The 19,292-nt window shown below is 49.3% G+C and overlaps 1 pseudogene; it reads right to left on the bottom strand.

Moving 5' to 3' along the window:
• Window positions 1-19,292, bottom strand: part of LOC121569544 — a 246,071-nt pseudogene that overhangs the window by 170,503 nt on the left and 56,276 nt on the right.

Here is a 19,292-nt window from a genome sequence, read left to right on the forward strand (position 1 = left end):
TTTAAAACCAGATGACGCATGTATGCTGTTAGTTAGAGACAAACACAGTGACCTTTACTGTTGCCACTGTGACAGTACTGCCAGGCAGGCCAGGACATTACGCACTGCTCTGATGGATGGAAAGAGTGATGAGAGGAGAGAGGGACGAGAGGAGAGAGGGGTAAGAGGAGAGGAGATGAGGATGAGAGTAGAGAGGGGTGAGAAGAAAGGGGGATGAGAGGAGAGAGGGATGAGAGGAGAGGAGGATGAGAAGAGAGAGGGATGAGAGAAGATTAGAGGGGGATGAGAGGAGAGAGGGATGAGAGGAGAGGAGGATGAGAGGAGAGGAGAGAGGAATGAGGGGAGAGAGGGATGAGAGGAGAAGAGAGGGGGATGAGAGGAGAGAGGGATGAGAGGAGAGGAGAGAGGGATGAGAGGAGAGATGGGGATGAGAGGAGAGATGGGTGAGAGGAGAGGGGGATGAGATGAGAGAGGGATGAGATGAGAGTGGGATGAGAGGACGATGAGAAGAGAAAGGGGTGAGAGGAGAGAGGGATGAGAGGAGAGGGGGATGAGAGGAGAGAGGAATGAGAGGAGAGGAGAGGGGGATGAGAGGAGAGAGGGATGAGATGAGAGAGGGGTGAGAGGAGAGAGGGGTGAGAGGAGAGGAGAGGGGGATGAGAGGAGAGATGGATGAGAGGAGAGAGGAATGAGAGAAGATGGGATGAGAGGAGAGTGGGGTGAGAGGAGAGTGGGATGAGAGGAGAGAGGGATGAGATGAGAGTGGGATGAGAGGACAATGAGAAGAGAGAGGGGTGAGAGGAGAGAGGAATGAGAGGAGAGGAGACGGGGATGAGAGGAGAGAGGAATGAGAGGAGAGGAGAGGGGGATGAGAGGAGAGAGGGATGAGATGAGAGAGGGGTGAGAGGAGAGAGGGGTGAGAGGAGAGAGGGATGAGAGGAGAGGAGAGGGGGATGAGAGGAGAGATGGATGAGAGGAGAGAGGAATGAGAGAAGAGGGGATGAGAGGAGAGTGGGGTGAGAGGAGAGTGGGATGAGAGGAGAGATGGGTGAGAGGAGAGAGGGATGAGAGGAGAGAGGGATGAGAGGAGAGAGGGATGAGAGGAGAGGGGGAATGAGAGGAGAGAGGGATGAGAGGAGAGAGGGATGAGAGGAGAGAGGGGAATGAGAGGATAGAGGGATGAGAGGAGAGGAGAGAGGGATGAGAGGAGAGAGGGGAATGAGAGGAGAGAGGGATGAGAGGAGAGGAGAGAGGGATGAGAGGAGAGAGGGATGAGAGGAGAGGAGAGAGGGATGAGAGGAGAGATGGGTGAGAGGAGAGAGGGATGAGAGGAGAGAGGGATGAGAGGAGAGTGGGGGTGAGAGGAGAGAGGGATGAGAGGAGAGAGGGATGAGAGGAAAGAGGGGAATGAGAGGAGAGAGGGATGAGAGGAGAGGAGAGAGGGATGAGAGGCGAGAGGGATGAGAGGAGAGAGGGGAATGAGAGGAGAGAGGGATGAGAGGAGAGGAGAGAGGGATGAGAGGAGAGAGGGATGAGAGGAGAGAGGGATGAGAGGAGAGTAGAGAGGGATGAGAGGAGAGATGGGTGAGAGGAGAGGAGGATGAGAAGAGAGAGGGATGAGAGGAAAGGAGAGGGGGATGAGAGGAGAGAGGGATGAGAGGAGAGGAGGATGAGAAGAGAGAGGGATGAGAGAAGATTAGAGGGGGATGAAAGGAGAGAGGGGTGAGAGGAGAGGAGGATGAGAAGAGAGAGGGATGAGAGAAGATTAGAGGGGGATGAGAGGAGAGAGGGGTGAGAGGAGAGGAGGATTAGAGGAGAGAGGAATGAGGGGAGAGAGGGATGAGAGGAGAAGAGAGGGGGGTGAGAGGAGAGAGGGATGAGAGGAGAGGAGAGAGGGATGAGAGGAGAGAGGGTGAGAGGAGAGAGGGATGAGAGGAGAGAGGGATGAGAGGAGAGGAGGATGAGAAGAGAGAGGGATGAGAGAAGATTAGAGGGGGATGAGAGGAGAGAGGGATGAGAGGAGAGGAGGATGAGAGGAGAGAGGAATGAGGGGAGAGAGGGATGAGAGGAGAAGAGAGGGGGATGAGAGGAGAGAGGGATGAGAGGAGAGTGGGGTGAGAGGAGAGTGGGATGAGAGGAGAGAGGGATGAGAGGAGAGAGGGATGAGAGGAGAGAGGGGAATGAGAGGAGAGAGGGATGAGAGGAGAGAGGGATGAGAGGAGAGAGGGAAATGAGAGGAGAGAGGGATGAGAGGAGAGGAGAGAGGGATGAGAGGAGAGAGGGATGAGAGGAGAGAGGGGAATGAGAGGAGAGAGGGATGAGAGGAGAGGACAGAGGGATGAGAGGAGAGAGGGATGAGAGGAGAGTGGGGTGAGAGGAGAGTGGGATGAGAGGAGAGATGGGGTGAGAGGAGAGAGGGATGAGAGGAGAGAGGGATGAGAGGAGAGAGGGATGAGAGGAGAGGGGAATGAGAGGAGAGAGGGATGAGAGGAGAGAGGGATGAGAGGAGAGAGGGGAATGAGAGGATAGAGGGATGAGAGGAGAGGAGAGAGGGATGAGAGGAGAGAGGGGAAATGAGAGGAGAGAGGGATGAGAGGAGAGGAGAGAGGGATGAGAGGAGAGAGGGATGAGAGGAGAGGAGAGAGGGATGAGAGGAGAGATGGGTGAGAGGAGAGAGGGATGAGAGGAGAGAGGGATGAGAGGACAATGAGAAGAGAGAGGGGTGAGAGGAGAGAGGGATGAGAGGAGAGGGGGATGAGAGGAGAGAGGAATGAGAGGAGAGGAGAGGGGGATGAGAGGAGAGAGGGATGAGATGAGAGAGGGGTGAGAGGAGAGAGGGGTGAGAGGAGAGAGGGATGAGAGGAGAGGAGAGGGGGATGAGAGGAGAGATGGATGAGAGGAGAGAGGAATGAGAGAAGATGGGATGAGAGGAGAGTGGGGTGAGAGGAGAGTGGGATGAGAGGAGAGAGGGATGAGATGAGAGTGGGATGAGAGGACAATGAGAAGAGAGAGGGGTGAGAGGAGAGAGGGATGAGAGGAGAGGGGGATGGGAGGAGAGAGGAATGAGAGGAGAGGAGAGGGGGATGAGAGGAGAGAGGGATGAGATGAGAGCGGGGTGAGAGGAGAGAGGGGGTGAGAGGAGAGAGGGATGAGAGGAGAGGAGAGGGGGATGAGAGGAGAGATGGATGAGAGGAGAGAGGAATGAGAGAAGAGGGGATGAGAGGAGAGTGGGGTGAGAGGAGAGTGGGATGAGAGGAGAGATGGGTGAGAGGAGAGAGGGATGAGAGGAGATAGGGGAATGAGAGGAGAGAGGGATGAGAGGAGAGAGGGGAATGAGAGGATAGAGGGATGAGAGGAGAGGAGAGAGGGATGAGAGGAGAGAGGGGAATGAGAGGAGAGAGGGATGAGAGGAGAGGAGAGAGGGATGAGAGGAGAGAGGGATGAGAGGAGAGAGGGATGAGAGGAGAGAGGGGAATGAGAGGATAGAGGGATGAGAGGAGAGGAGAGAGGGATGAGAGGAGAGATGTGGGATGAGAGGAGAGAGGGGTGAGAGGAGAGGAGGATGAGAAGAGAGAGGGATGAGAGAAGATTAGAGGGGGATGAGAGGAGAGAGGGATGAGAGGAGAGGAGGATGAGAGGAGAGAGGGATGAGAGGAGAGGAGGATGAGAGGAGAGAGGAATGAGGGGAGAGAGGGATGAGAGGAGAAGAGAGGGGGATGAGAGGAGAGAGGGATGAGAGGAGAGGAGAGAGGGATGAGAGGAGAGAGGGTGAGAGGAGAGAGGGATGAGAGGAGAGAGGGATGAGAGGAGAGGAGGATGAGAAGAGAGAGGGATGAGAGAAGATTAGAGGGGGATGAGAGGAGAGAGGGATGAGAGGAGAGGAGGATGAGAGGAGAGAGGAATGAGGGGAGAGAGGGATGAGAGGAGAAGAGAGGGGGATGAGAGGAGAGAGGGATGAGAGGAGAGGAGAGAGGGATGAGAGGAGAGATGGGGATGAGAGGAGAGATGGATGAGAGGAGGGGGGGATGAGATGAGAGAGGGATGAGATGAGAGTGGGATGAGAGGACGATGAGAAGAGAGAGGGGTGAGAGGAGAGAGGGATGAGAGGAGAGGGGGATGAGAGGAGAGAGGAATGAGAGGAGAGGAGAGGGGGATGAGAGGAGAGAGGGATGAGATGAGAGAGGGCTGAGAGGAGAGAGGGTGAGAGGAGAGAGGGATGAGAGGAGAGGAGAGGGGGATGAGAGGAGAGATGGATGAGAGGAGAGAGGAATGAGAGAAGAGGGGATGAGAGGAGAGTGGGGTGAGAGGAGAGTGGGATGAGAGGAGAGAGGGATGAGAGGAGAGAGGGGAATGAGAGGAGAGAGGGATGAGAGGAGAGAGGGGAATGAGAGGAGAGAGGGATGAGAGGAGAGGAGAGAGGGATGAGAGGAGAGGAGGATGAGAAGAGAGAGGGATGAGAGAAGATTAGAGGGGGATGAGAGGAGAGAGGGATGAGAGGAGAGGAGGATTAGAGGAGAGAGGAATGAGGGGAGAGAGGGATGAGAGGAGAAGAGAGGGGGATGAGAGGAGAGGAGAGAGGGATGAGAGGAGAGAGGGTGAGAGGAGAGAGGGATGAGAGGAGAGAGGGATGAGAGGAGAGGAGGATGAGAAGAGAGAGGGATGAGAGAAGATTAGAGGGGGATGAGAGGAGAGAGGGATGAGAGGAGAGGAGGATGAGAGGAGAGAGGAATGAGGGGAGAGAGGGATGAGAGGAGAAGAGAGGGGGATGAGAGGAGAGAGGGATGAGAGGAGAGGAGAGAGGGATGAGAGGAGAGATGGGGATGAGAGGAGAGATGGATGAGAGGAGGGGGGGATGAGATGAGAGAGGGATGAGATGAGAGTGGGATGAGAGGACGATGAGAAGAGAGAGGGGTGAGAGGAGAGAGAGGAATGAGAGGAGAGAGGGATGAGAGGAGAGGAGAGAGGGATGAGAGGAGAGAGGGGGATGAGAGGAGAGAGGGATGAGAGGAGAGAGGGATGAGAGGAGAGGAGAGAGGGATGAGAGGAGAGAGGGGAATGAGAGGAGAGAGGGATGAGAGGAGAGGAGAGAGGGATGAGAGGAGAGAGGGATGAGAGGAGAGGAGAGAGGGATGAGAGGAGAGATGGGTGAGAGGAGAGGAGGATGAGAAGAGAGAGGGATGAGAGGAGAGAGGGATGAGAGGAAAGGAGAGGGGGATGAGAGGAGAGGGGGATGAGAGGAAAGGAGAGGGGGATGATAAGAGAGAGGGGTGAGAGGAGAGAGGGGTGAGAGGAGAGAGGGATGAGATGAGAGAGGGGTGAGAGGAGAGAGGGATGAGAGAGGGATGAGATGAGAGGGGGATGAGAGGATAGGAGGATGAGAGGAGAGAGGGGTGAGAGGAGAGAGGGATGAGAAGAGAGAGGTGGGTTAGAGGAGAGAGGGGGATGAGAGGAGAGAGGGGGATGAGATGAGAGAGGGATGAGATGAGAGGGGGATGAGAGGATAGGAGGATGAGAGGAGAGAGGGGTGAGAGGAGAGAGAGATGAGAAGAGAGAGGTGGGTTAGAGGAGAGAGGAGAGAGGGGGATGAGAGGAGAGAGGGGGATGAGAGGAGAGAGGGGTGAGAGAAGATTAGAGGGAGATGAGAGGAGAGAGGGGTGAGAGGAGAGCGGGAAGGTGATTAGAGGAGAGGGGGATGAGAGGAGAAGTGGATCAGAATAAAAAGAGAAATACGTAGAGATAGATGTAACAAATGATGATGAGAAAGGCGTGAAAAGAGGAGAGAAGGACGGGGTGTAGACGAAGGGTAGGTCATCTATGAATGTGTTTTTTTTATTTACCTTGGTGATGCTCTCAGAGTTGTCTCCCTCAGGGTTGGGCGGTCGAAGGAGCTGCTCCCTCTCCCCCTTCTCAAAGCAGTACAGGAACGCAGGGTTCAGGATGTGCTGCAACACCTGGAACAGGAAGAGAGAAGTTATAATGACAGATAAACACCTGATAGAGAAGAAAACGTATCTTCTCTAACTTCACTAATAGTTGTAGTCTTTTTTGAAAGGCCTAAAGAGGAGATAAAAAGGCAGGAATGTCAGTCAAATAAAGTTCCACGTTGTTTAAAAAACATACAAATGTACATTTATATCTACATTTGTCATTTAGCAGACATTCTTGTCCAGTGCGATTTACAGTCAAATCTATCAGTTAAAAATAAATATTATTATAGATAAGTACAGCTTAATCATTTCCATAAGAACAGTAGAGTAAAGGCTTTCAAGTACTCAAAGTAACAAGAGCATATGATCAATGGTAAACATTCAAGACATGATTAAGCAGCCAGCAGCAGAATAACAGAGCTAACGAGCGCATTTATTAAGGTACTATCTTCTAATGAACCATTCTCCAGACTATACACCCTCCTCTAGGACATCTTTCAATAGAGACATCATGTGGCAGCATATGCTCTAACACTGCCAATAAAACACGCATGCTCTCACACACACACTCAGACAGAGAGAGATGATAAAGAGAGAGTAAATGCATAGTGCAACGCTTTCTATTTGGTCTCATCTGTTCCCTTTAATTCAGAGTCTCTGTGATATCAATCATACAGACGTCGCCCAAGATTACTTCAGTGCCATTAGATGATTTGTGTCCTCCTCCAGCTCCGTTCCGAGTGTGTGTGTGTGTGGAGACATTAGCATTATCTATTACAGCAGCCTGTGGCTGAACCTCTACAAAGAGAGCGAGAGAGAGACCGAGAGAGAGAGAGAGAGAGAGAGAGAGAGAGAGAGAGAGAGAGAGACCGAGAGAGACACACACAGAGAGAAAGAGAGACAGAGAGAGACACACACACAGAGAGAGAGAGAGAAAAAGACAGAGAGAGAGAGAGAGAGAGACAGAGAGAGAGAGAGAGACAGAGAGAGAGAGACAGAGAGAGACACACAGAGAGAGAGAGAGAGAGAGAGAGATTGAGTTTTTATAAAACCTTTATTTTATACTCAAGTGTTAACATAAATAATCGCACACTGCCTTTTCAGAAATGAAACAACAAATGTCATTCCTAAATAAAAATGAAAACAAAAATAAAAATAAAAATACATTAAATACAAATACTAAAAAACATATACATTCAACTCATTTCATCAACAAAGAATAGTTTCCCCTCCTCCACAAAACAAACCGCTCCTTCGTAGTCCCACTTCTCCTCAAACAATGGGAGATCTTTTACAGCCGAGAAGAACTCAAACTCCACTTTTATTCTCGCTTTCACTAATCCTTTAAAAACACATCTTACATCCTGCCCATATCCTGTTTCTATCTTATGTTTCCTACTCAGAAAAATTGACATCTTAGCTTGTCCCAAAATAAAAATGTAACAGTTGACATTTTATTTTACATTTTAGTCATTTAGCAGACACTCTTATCCAGAGCAACTTACAGTTAGTGAATACATATTTTATATTTTTTATACTGGCCTCCCGTGGGAATCGAACCCACAACCCTGGCGTTGCAAACGCCATGCTCTATCAACTGAAATACATCCCTGCCGGCCATTCCCTCCCCTACCCTGGACGACGCTGGGCCAATTGTGCGCCGCCCATGAGTCTCCCGGTCGCGGCCGGCTGCGACAGAGCCTGGATTTGAACCAGGATCTCTAGTGGCACAGTTAGCACTGCAATGCGGCGCCTTAGACCACTGCGCCACTCAGGAGACCTATCATTTTCTGTTGCTTACTATATTGAAACCCCAAAATAAAAACAGTGTTATTGAAAATCTCCCCTACAGCTTTAAACAAAGCATTTCCAAGAGAGGTTTTATCCTCTCACACTTTGTGATTGTTTCTCTTATATTACAAAAAGGACATCCATCTCCAACATCTGAGTTAATAACAGATACAAAAGCATTAACTGCAATGATGCCATGCAAAACCCTCCATTGCATATCCCCAGTAACCTTTTGTAACGGTGGCTTGTACAGTGCTCTCCATGCTGGCTTTACCTTGTCATCAATGCCCAATTTTACCCTCCATGGAGTGTCTTTTCTATTTTTAAATGTATCTTTATTCAACACCTTGACACACCCCCTATATAAAAGTATTTCCCATTCACCTCATCCAAACCCACCTCTTCTAACCCTCTCAAATCCAGTAATAATGCCTTTCTTTCTGACTCTGGGATATTGGGTGTAATCTCTAGTCTTGGAAATGAGACGTTTTCATCTTGTACCTTCTTCTTGTGACTATTCAGCATACCCCACTCTTCTGCTGACAGAGCCTTCCTGCAGCTTCCCAGCAGTTGTCCGACAATCCTTTCCGACCTCACCCCCAAATGTTCAGCCACCCGTCTTCCATCCATTAAGGCGGGCCCAGCCATGGCCATTAACTGTTTTAAGGTGATGATTTTGTCCTTCACCAGAATCTTGGAGAAATGTGGAACAGCTGCAGTTGTACAATCCAGTCTTGCCCCATACACCAGAGGTTCCTCCAACAGCCAATGCACTGACTCTGCTGAAGTTCGTCTGGACACCTTCATTATGCTCCACACCCTAAGAAGGCCTCTGTAAAACGGAGGTACTCCCTCCCTAGAAATCTGGCTACTATCAACCAAAATTAAAGCCTTCTTTAAACCTAATCCCCCAACCTGCTGTAATACTAGACCTGCCACCCCTCTCCAAACCACATTTTCCAGTCCATAAAGCAACCTTTGAATAAACTGAAAGCAGCAGCCCTACTAGCAAGATGTACAAGACCTTGTCCCCCCTCCTCTTTTGACAAATACAAAACACTTTGTGGAACCCAATGATATTTATCCCAAAATAAATCCACAATAATCGCCTGTATCTTAGCCAGAAGGCCAGATGGTGGCTCTAAAACTGACAACCGATGCCACAGTGCAGAGGCAATCACATTGTTAACTATAATAGTGCACCCCTTGTATGACATATGAGATAACAACCAACGCCATCTCCTCATCCTCCCTTCTGTCATTTCAACCACCCCAATCCACATTTTTTCCATTGTCCCCTCATCTCCTAGTTACACTCCAGAACACTTAAAACCTTACTTACACCATTCCAGCCCCCCTGGAAAAGCCATGATCCCTCCAGACCATTCTCCAATCTGTAAAGCACAACTTTTTTCCCAATTTACCTTTGCAGAGGATATTCCCCTAAAACGATCAACCATTAGACTCAAACTATCCACCTCCGCGTGATTTTTCACTAAAACAACTACATCATCAGCATAGGCTGAGAGACGAATAGGAGGAATATCCTCTGAAAGGTACACCCCTTCAATGCGACTTCTAATGCTATTTAGTAGTGGCTCTATAGCAATGGCATATAACATTCCCGACAAAGAACATCCCTTCCTAATACCTCTACACACTTTAAAAGGAGCACTCAAACCACCGTTAACTTTCAATGTCACCATATATCACCTTTATCATGGCAATAAAACCAGAGCTGAACCCAAACGCCTCAAAAGTGTGCCATAAGTATTGATGTTCAACTCGGTCAAATGCCTTTTCCTGATCAATTGAAATTAGACCAGCATCCAACCCAATAGCCCTAGAGACGTCCAAAAAATCACGAATCAGAGAAATGTTATCCCCTATCTGCCTGCCAGGAACACAGTAGGACTGGTCCGTATGTATGATTTGCCCCATCACCTCCCTCAGCCTGTTGGACAAAGCCTTTGACAGGATCTTATAATCAGTGCACAATAAAGCCACCGGCCTCCAGTTCTTCACCTCCTTAGGGTCACCCTTTTTGGGCAGTAGGGTGAGGACAGCCCTTCTGCAGCTTATTGGTAGTAACCCTCCGGTTAAACTATCATGAACTACTGCTAGCCAATACTCTCCCAACATATCCCAAAAAGACTTACAAAAGTCAACGGGAAGCCCATCAATGCCTGGTGCCCTTCCATTTTCCATGCCTTTTATTGCAGTGTATAGCACCTGCAAAGACAATGGTTGCTCTAGCTCAACCTGAGCTTCTGCAGCCACCTGTGGGAGCCCATCAAGGAACTGCTGTGTCACTGTTTTATCCTCTTTGTACTCACACTTGTAGAGCTCAGCATAGAACTCTACTGCCCTCTTTCTAATTTCACTAGGGCTAGTGAGCTCCTGTCCAACAGCTGATTTGAGACAATTAATAATTCTTCTTTGTCCATTCTTTTTCTCTAAACCAAAGAAAAATTTGGATGAGGCATCCATTTCAGAGATTCCCTGAAACTTACTTCTCACCAATGCCCCCTGTGCTCTGATACCCAGCAGGTCTGCCAATGCAGCTTTTTTCCTCTTGAGGGCCTGAGTATGGCCTCGATCTCCTGTGGTCTTAACCAACGACATGAGTTCCACTATTTCAGTCTCTAGGGCTTTCATTGATCTGGTGATATCCTTGGTGACATTCCTCGTGTATTGATTGCAGAATTGTTGAATCTGGATTTTCCCTATATCCCACCACTGTTGAAGGGATACCAAACTGACCTTTTGAGACCTCCACCTCTCCCAGAAAAAACTAAAACATTTCCTGAAGTGAGCATCACTCAATAAAGTTATATTAAAATGCCAGTATGCGCTTTTGGGTTTTACATCATTAATGAACACCAGCTCTGTTATTAAACAATGATCAGAAAATCCCACTGGGGTTATCACACTTGATTTACAGACCTGAGATTGATGCTCAAAATAATAAAACCTATCTAACCTGGCCATAGAGATGGTGTTCTCTCTCACATGCGCCCAGGTGTCCTGTCTCGTGCCTTCATGTTGACTCCGCCAAATCACTGACTGTGCAGTTAAAATCCCCAGCAATAAATAAATCATCTTCATTATTACATTTCTCAATGGTATTTGATAATGTCTCTAAAAAACATACCCTCTCAACTGCCACCACTGGGGCATATACATTTATCAGACACATAGTGATGTTTTCATACCTTGCTCTAACTTTTAATAACCTCCCCTCAACTACCTCTTAAAAACTCATATGACAAAGGCAAAAATTCTTTTGAGAACAAGATGGCCACACCCCCACTTTTTGAGTTTTTATGACTACACACCACTGTCACCACCCACTCCTGTTGCCACATAACTTCATTTTCCAAATTACTATGTGTTTCTTGTAGAAAATGTATGTCACTTCCCTTTCCCCTAATTAACTCATACACTATGTCATACAATAAAATGCAAATTAATTACTTAAAAATCATACAATGTGATTTTCTGGATTTTTGTTTTAGATTCCGTCTCTCACAGTTGAAGTGCACCTATGATAAAAATGACAGACCTCTACATGCTTTGTAAGTAGGAAAACCTGCAAAATCGGCAGTGTATCAAATACTTTTTCTCCCCACTGTATGTATATATATACACACACACACCAAAACCCAATAGAGTGAAAATAATTCCAGTCGCTCTCACAAATCACTCCTGCTTCACGACTCACTCCCAGCATGCACTCCAACGAGAGATAGAGAGAGAGAGAGAAATCGAGACAGACAGACAGACAGACAGACAGACAGACAGACAGACAGACAGACAGACAGACAGACAGACAGACAGACAGACAGAGAGAGAGAGAGAGAGAGAGAGAGAGAGAGAGAGAGAGAGAGCGAGATCCAAGAGCAGCTGGTAAAATGATGAGTTCCTAATATCTATTATTATATCATATTCCAAATGATTTAGAGGAAGAGTACATTTGAGAAAAACAAGTGAGTGAAAGATAAAGTAAAGAAGGACTAAGAATATAAAATCAGAAGAAGAGAATTCATCAGAAAATAACTTTTATCATGATAACTAAACTGAATTTATAACAAGCTTGATAACTCAACTGGATAGCTAACAAGCTAATTGTTGTTTACACATTGCTAGGTAGTTTCGAAAAGAGTTTCTAGCTATCTGCTGTAGCTAAAAAACCTAGCAAACAAATAACAAAAAGGACAATAAAAAATGACAAAGGACAGGAAAACAAGTACCTAAACTTACACAAGTAAGAGAAAACTATTCAGATAGGATTTCTTTCCATTCCAAAACGCCTAGCTACAACTAGCCAAGTGCAAACCAGCTGTAACATCTACTGTATCCAGCTGTAATCAACTAAGATGAATACATTTATAAGCCCCAAGCTCAGCAACCTTGCAATCCAATATGCAGAAGGTACAGTATTGCCAGCAAAGCAGGGAGGAAAAAATATAAAGCAAAGGTTTGAAAAGAGCTCCCAGCGACCCTAACAGCTGACTTTATGAACGTCCAAATGCTTGGCATGCAGCACTGTGCAAGGCAAACAAACGTATTCATGTCTGGAAACAAGACCATGAGACAATTGTATTTGGACACAACCCCAAAATATTATATTAATATACACTACACAGCCAAAAGTATGTGGACACCTGCTTGTCGAACATCTCATTCCAAAATCATGGGCATTAATATGGAGTTGGTCCCCCCTTTGCTGCTATAACAGCCTCCACTCTTCTGGGAATGCTTTCCACTAGATGTTGGAACATTGCTGCGGGGACGGATGTTGGCCGATTAGACCCTGCTCGCAGTCGGCGTTCCAATTCATCCCAAAGGTCAGGGCATTCTCGAGGCCAGTCAAGTTCTTCCACACCAATCTCGCTTTGTGCACGGGGGCATTGTCATGCTGAAACAGGAAAGGGCCTTCCCCAAACTGTTGCCACAAAGTTGGAACCACAGAATCGTCTAGAATGTAATTGTATGCTGTAGTGTTAAGATTTCCCTTCACTGGAACTAAGGAGCCTAGCCCGAACCATGAAAAACAGCCCCAGACCATTATTCCTTTACAGTTGGCACTATGCATTCGGGTAGTGTTTTCCTGGCATCCGCCAAACCCAGATTAATCCGGCGGACTGCCAGATGGTGAAGCCGGATTCATCACTCCAGAGAACGCGTTTCAACTGCTCCAGAGACCAATGGCGGCAAGCTTTACACCACTCCAGCCGGCGCTTGGCATTGCACATGGTGATCTTAGGCTTGTGTGCAGCTGCTCGGCCATGGAAACCCATTTCATGAAGCTCCCAATGAACAGTTCATTTGCTGAGGTTGCTTCCAGAGGCAGTTTGGATCTCGATAGTGAGTGTTGCAAATGAGGACAGACGATGTTTACGCGGTACGCGCTTCAGCACTCTGCGGTCCCGTTCTGTGAGCTTGTGTGGCCTATCACTTCGCGGCTGAGCCGTTGTTGCTCTTAGAAGTTTCCACTTCACAATAATAGCACTTACAGTTAACCAGGGCAGCTCTAGCAGCGCAGAAATTTGACGAACTGACTTGTTGGAAAGGTGGCATCCTATGACGGTGCCACATTGAAAGTCACTAAGCTCCTCAGTAAGGCCATTCTACTGCCAATGTTTGTCTATGGAGATTGCATAGCTGTGTGCTCGATTCTATACATCCTTCAGCAACGGGTGTGGCTGAAATAGCCAAATCCACTAGTTTGAAGGGGTGTCCACATACTTTTGGTGTATATAATAATGGAACAGTGATGATCCAAGGCTCTGAGGCCAGTCTAGAGCTGTTTGAAGGAGAGTTCAACATTATAAAACCTCTAGTCGATGATTAACTAAAAACTGACATGTCTCCACTAACAATGCCTGCAACTTCCAAGACTTGGCCTTCAAAACAGGAGGCCCACAGTACGTCACTCCCTCCCTCACCTGTAGCAGAATGTGTGCCCGAAAAACATCGGTGAAACGAATCCAGAACTGCCCTAAATCCCTACTTGAAGTGGAGAGGCAGAGTAAACAACAAGAATGTGACCAGACGCTGATGGAGGAATTGAGGGAGAGAGAGAGAGAGAGAGAGAGAGGGGAAGGAGAGAGCGAGACAGAGAGAGAGAGACAGAGAGAGAGAGAGAGAGAGAGAGAGAGATAGAGAGATAGAGAGAGAGAGAAAGGCATTTCCAGGAGGAGAGCCATGCTTGAATAGAACAGTTAAGACAGAAGTTTTGTAAATAGTCCAGGTGGCCATTTGATTAATTGTTCAGCAGTCTTATGGCTTGGGGGTAGAAGCTGTTAAGGAGCCTTTTGGTCATAGACTTGGCGCTCCGGGACCGCTTGCCGTGCGGTAGCAGAGAGAACAGTCTATGACTTGGGTGGCTGGAGTATTTGGGCCCCTGACAGCGCAACACACCTCAACACAGCATTGAACTGCCCAGAAGTTACAACCTGGATCAATGATTTCCTTTCAAGTACATTCAGCCCAAACCTCCCTGACATACATTTGGCTGTGAACAAATTAAATGAGATCTATCACAAAGCAGCCACAAAAGAAAAAAAGGGTTCTAATTCAAAACCTCAAAACGGTTTGACGCCGAATGTAACCTCATAAGTAAAAAATGTAGTTCTTTATCAAATAACAAAACATCACCAAACACAAGAGAGACGTTCGGCAAAACGACAAACAAAACCCAAGATGGAAGAAACTGAAGCATTTTGAGAACACTCTGAAAGAGACTGAAGACTCCATTGATGGAAACCAGTTGTGGGAGAAATGGAATGGTCTAAATGGAAAACAGCGGAATGACCATTCAAAATGGCAACATTTGGAAAGATCGCTAAGGAAGTCTCTATGGAATAACACCATCAGAAGACCTTACTTTAAATGCCCTGACAGCATCAGGAATGAAATGCTTAAACACAGAACTCCTGAGCTGCAGGATGCCTTTTTAAAACTTTTCAACCTGGTTTTGGAGAGTGGCTGCTTCCCTGACATTTAGAACCAGGGGCTTATAACCACCATATATAAAAATAAGGTGACAAATTAGACTCTAATATATATATATGGGAATATGTGTCATCAGTAACATGGGGAAACTGTTCTGCTGTATTCTCAATGACTGAATACAGACCTTCCTCACACAACATAACACTCGCAGCAAAAAAACTAATTAGCTTTCTACCCAAACACAGAACAGACCACATACACACACTAATAAACCAGCATGTTCATCAGAAGCAGAGGAAAAGTATTTGCATGTTTTGTTGATTTTAAGAATGCTTTTGATTCCATATGGCATGATGGATTATATTACAAAACCCTCCAAAGCGGTGTTAAGGGGGGTAAAGTATATGACATCATAAAATGTATTTACTTGAACAACACATGTAGCATTAAACTGAACAATAAAATAACAGAGTTTTTTGCACAAGGGCGAGGGGTGAGACAAGGGTGCAGTTTAAGTCCAACCCTGTTCAAATCAAATCAAATGTTATTTGACACATGCGCCGAATACAACATGTGTAGACATTACCGTGAAATGCTTACTTACAAGCCCTTAACCAACAATGCAGTTCAAGAAATAGAGTTAAGAAAATATTTACTAAATAAACTAAAGTAAAAAAATCTAATAAAAAAGTAACAAGAAAATTACATAACAATAACGAGGCTATATACAGGGGGTACCTGTACCGAGTCAATGTGGTTAGTCGAGGTCATTTGTAAAGTGACTATGCATAGATAATAAACAGCGAGTAGCAGCAGTGTAAATAGTCCGGGTGGCCATTTGATTAATTGTTCAGCAGTCTTATGGCTTGGGGGTAGAAGCTGTTAAGGAGCTGTCACGCTCTGGCTCCGGGACTTTGTATGTTGAGCCAGGGTGTGTTCGTTTCGTGGTGTTCTGTTTGGTTGGGTTGTTCTATGGGGTTGTATTTCTTTGTTTGAATGAGTGACTCCCAATCAGAGGTAACGAGTGTCAGCTGTTGGCTCGTTGTCTCTGATTGGGAGCCATATTTATACTGTCTGTTTTCACCTTGGGGTTGTGGGTTTTTGTTCCTGTACAGTCATTGTCACTGTGGACTTCACGAGTCGTGTTTTGTTTGTATTTTGAAACTTTAATATAATAAAGTCATGTTTCTTTCACACGCTGCGCCTTGGTCTACTTCGCTACTAGACGATCATGACAGAAAAACCCACCATAAAAGGACCAAGCAGCGTGTCCAGGAGCAGGCAGCCTGGTCATGGGAGGAAGCGCCAGGAAAGGAGATAGAGAGGCTGGCGATGGCCCAGGTGGGCAAAGTGTGGTCCTGGGAGGACATGCTCGGGGGCAAGGGACCTTGGGGTAGGATCAAGGCCCTGGCGAGAGAGGAGCAGCGGCGTCAGCAGTGCCATCGTCGGACGGACGAGAGGCACCCCCAATAATTTTTTAGGGGGGGGGCACACGGCAGGGGCGACTGGGCAGCAGGAGGCTGCCACAGGGCGAAATAGGAGAAGAGGAGAGAAGGCCACCGGGTTACGGGAGCCATTGGCGAGAGGAGGGAAGGAAGTCGTAGAGGCACGGCGAGAGGGACTGAGGTGGATTGCCAGTCCGGTCCGGCCCGTTCCTGATCCCCGTTTAAAGCCAGTGGTGTGTGTTCCCAGTACGGTCCGGCCTGTCCCTGCTCCACGCACCAAACCTACGGTGTGCGTCGCCAGCCCAGCCCGGCCTGTCCCTGCTCCACGCATCAAACCTACGGTGTGCGTCGCCAGCCCTGCCCGGCCTGTTCCTGCTCCACGCACCAAGTCTACGGTGTGCGTCGAAGGCCCTGCCCGGCCTGTTCCTGCTCCACGCACTAAGCCTACGGTGTGCGTCGCCAGCCCAGCCTGGCCTGTTCCTGCTCCACGCACCAAGTCTACGGTGTGCGTTGACAGCCCTGCCCGGCCTGTTCCTGCTCCACGCACCAAGTCTACGGTGTGCATCGAAGGCCCTGCCCGGCCTGTTCCTGCTCCACGCACTAAGCCTACGGTGTGCGTCGCCAGCCCAGCCCGGCCTGTTCCTGCTCCACGCACCAAGTCTACGGTGTGCGTCGACAGCCCTGCCCGGCCTGTTCCTGCTCCACGCACCAAGTCTACGGTGTGCGTCGACAGCCCTGCCCGGCCTGTTCCTGCTCCACGCACCAAGTCTACGGTGTGCGTCGTAGCCCGGCCCGGCCTGTCCCTGCTCCACGCACCAAACCTACGGTGTGCGTCGCCAGCCCTGCCCGGCCTGTTCCTGCTCCACGCACCAAACCTACGGTGTGCGTCGCCAGCCCAGCCCGGCCTGTTCCTGCTCCACGCACCAAGCCTACGGGGTGCGTCGTCCAGCCCGGCCCGGCCTGTCCCTGCTCCACGCACCAAACCTACGGTGTGCGTCGCCAGCCCCTGCCCGGCCTGTTCCTGCTCCACGCACCAAGTCTACGGTGTGCGTCGACAGCCCTGCCCGGCCTGTTCCTGCTCCACGCACCAAGTCTACGGTGTGCGTCGACAGCCCTGCCCGGCCTGTTCCTGCTCCACGCACCAAGTCTACGGTGTGCGTCGTCAGCCCTGCCCGGCCTGTTCCTGCTCCACGCACCAAGTCTACGGTGTGCGTCGACAGCCCTGCCCGGCCTGTTCCTGCTCCACGCACCAAGTCTACGGTGTGCGTCAACAGCCCTGCCCGGCCTGTTCCTGCTCCACGCACCAAGTCCCACGGTGTGCGTCGTCAGCCCGGCCCGGCCTGTCCCTGCTCCACGCACCAAACCTACGGTGTGCGTCGCCAGCCCTGCCCGGCCTGTTCCTGCTCCACGCACTAAGCCTACGGTGTGCGTCGCCAGCCCAGCCCGGCCTGTTCCTGCTCCACGCACCAAGCCTACGGGGTGCGTCGTCGGCCTGGTCCAGCTGCGTTCCTGCTACTCGCACCAAGCCAAGGGTGCGAGTCGTCAGCCTGATCCAGCCCATTCCTGCTACTCGCACCAAGCCAAGGAGGCGAGTCGTCAGCCTGGTGAGGTCCGTTCGGCTCACGCACCAAGCCAAGGGTGCGTGATCGTCAGCCAGGTCCGGTCCGTTCCTGCCTCACCGCCAAGCCAGGGGTGCGCGTCGTCAGTCCGGTGCCTGATCAGGTCAGCTACTCCACTACGGAGTTTGAGCAATCCGCTCCGTCTATGTCCGGTCCAGATCCAGCCAGCGGGGTCAGACCCGGACCGGGGGCGCTACGGGGGATTGTGGAAGGGTGGTGGTCAAGCCCGAGCCGGAGCCGCCTCCGAGGAGAAATGCCCACCCAGCCCTCCCTGTTTGGGGAGTTTTGAGGCGTGGTCGCAGTCCGCGCCTTTAGGGGGTACTGTCACGCTCTGGCTCCGGGACTTTGTATGTTGAGCCAGGGTGTGTTCGTTTCGTGGTGTTCTGTTTGGTTGGGTTGTTCTATGGGGTTGTATTTCTTTGTTTGAATGAGTGACTCCCAATCAGAGGTAACGAGTGTCAGCTGTTGGCTCGTTGTCTCTGATTGGGAGCCATATTTATACTGTCTGTTTTCACCTTGGGGTTGTGGGTTTTTGTTCCTGTACAGTCATTGTCACTGTGGACTTCACGAGTCGTGTTTTGTTTGTATTTTGAAACTTTAATATAATAAAGTCATGTTTCTTTCACACGCTGCGCCTTGGTCTACTTCGCTACTAGACGATCGTGACAGGAGCCTTTTGGTCATAGACTTGGCGCTCCGGTACCGCTTGCCGTGTGGTAGCAGAAAGAACAGTCTATTACTTGGGTGACTGGAGTATTTGACCATTTATAGGGCCTTCCTCTGACACCGCCTAGTATATATGTCCTGGATGGCAGGAAGCTTGGCCCCAGGGATGTACTGGGCCGTACGCACTACCCTCTGTAGCACCTTATGGTCAGATGCCGAGCAGTTGCCATACCAGGTGGTGATGCAACCAGTCAGGATGCTCTCGATGGTGCAGCTGTATAACTTTTTGAGGATCTGGGGACCCATGCCAAATCTTTTCAGTCTCCTGAGGGGAAAACGGTGATGTGCTCTCTTGGTGTGTTTGGACCATGATAGTTTGTTGGTGATGTGGACACCAAGGAACTTGAAACTCTCGACCCGCTCCGCTACAGCCCTGTCGATGTGAATGGGGGCGTGTTTGGCCCTCCTTTTACTATTGTCCACGATCAGCTCCTTTGTCTTGCTCACATAAAGGGAGAGGTTGTTATCCTGGCACCACACTGCCATGTCTCTGACCTCCTCCCTATAGGCTGTCTCATCGTTGTCGGTGATCAGGTCTACCGCTGTTGTGTCGTCAGCAAACTTGATGATGGTGTTGGAGTCGTGCTTGGCCACGCAGTCGTGGGTGAACAGGGAGTACAGGAGGGGACTAAGCACGCACCCCTGAGGGGCCCCAGTGTTGAGGATCAGCGTGGCAGATGTGTTGTTGCCTACCCTTACCACCTGGGGGTGGCCTGTCAGGAAGTCCAGGATCCAGTTGCAGAGGGTGGTGTTTAGTCCCAGGGTCCTTAGCTTAGTGATGAGCTTTGAGGGCACTATGGTGTTGAACGCTGACCTGTAGTCAA

This window comes from Coregonus clupeaformis, chromosome 1 (genome assembly GCF_020615455.1).
Source record: "Coregonus clupeaformis isolate EN_2021a chromosome 1, ASM2061545v1, whole genome shotgun sequence".
Classification (NCBI taxonomy): Eukaryota; Metazoa; Chordata; class Actinopteri; order Salmoniformes; family Salmonidae; genus Coregonus; species Coregonus clupeaformis.